This window comes from Trichechus manatus, unplaced genomic scaffold (assembly GCF_000243295.1).
Source record: "Trichechus manatus latirostris isolate Lorelei unplaced genomic scaffold, TriManLat1.0 scaffold00227, whole genome shotgun sequence".
Classification (NCBI taxonomy): Eukaryota; Metazoa; Chordata; class Mammalia; order Sirenia; family Trichechidae; genus Trichechus; species Trichechus manatus.
The window spans coordinates 1,286,902-1,288,015 of record NW_004444163.1 but is presented as its reverse complement, the minus strand read 5'-3'; positions in this window follow the sequence as shown (position 1 = coordinate 1,288,015).

Genomic DNA, 1,114 nt, shown 5'->3' with positions numbered 1-1,114 from the left:
AGTAAGCTAAGTGTGTCCCACGTGTGCTGAAAAGCATTAGGGCAAGGAGGAAGGCAAAGGGAAGGGAAAAACAACAGGGTAAAGGTTTGTGGAGTTCAGGAATGAGAATATTGATTAATCAGGATCAGCAGTTCTGATGGAACATACTAACTTAGTGTCTGGGTTTCAATCTTGGCTCTGCTACTTATCCTCTCAGAGCCTTAGTTTTCTCATTTGTAAAATAAGACTATATCTTCTTATAAGGTGGGTGTGAGGATTAAACAGATAAAATATATAATGTACATAGTAGAGTACCTGTAACATACTAGTGGTTCAGAAAATGGTAATTACTATTATTGCTATATATGACGATGGATATCTGAAGTTTTTTTTCAGATTTTCTTGAATTCTTTAGTAGGTACTTCTCGGCACAAAATACGCTTGCTTAGTAAATATTGTTCCTTTGATCAGCTGCTTAAAGGCAGGAACTCTGTTATCTCTTGGTATCCCTGTGCTACTTAGCATCTTGCCTTATGTGAAAAAAAATACTTAGTGTATTTGTTGACGTAAATTAATAAATAATAGATCATATTGAGTCTGAGTTCTTCTGTTCTTTAGTTGGCAGCAAACTGATAGACAAATTTCCAGTGCAAGTTATATGAGCTTCAGCCTCTCCTACAGTGTCACCTTTACTTATTTATTTTTTGATTGCTGATACAGATACATCTATAATAAATATTTGGTTTTTGTGATGTTCAAACACAGTCCCAATTACAAGAGAACTTAGAAGCTAAAATTGAAATATAAACAGCTTTACACCAGAACGGAAGCAAAATTATATGTGTTTGCAACAGCAATTCTGAAATTTTGTACAGTAACAACGAGGCATCAACTTCATTATTTTACAAAGTTGAGTTATGTATTTTATTGAAGTGGTTATCCTCTCAACATCCACATCATTCCATCTGCATCTTCTCTCTACAAAATTTTTTCCTCTGCCATTTACTTTATTCTCTTTTTTGGTTTGTTCCATATTAAAGAAGGAAGTTTTTTTGACTGGCAAAGTCAATAGGATATAATTTGAAACCAATAATGTCTCTAACTTTTTCTTGAGCACAGGGCCTGCATTATGTGA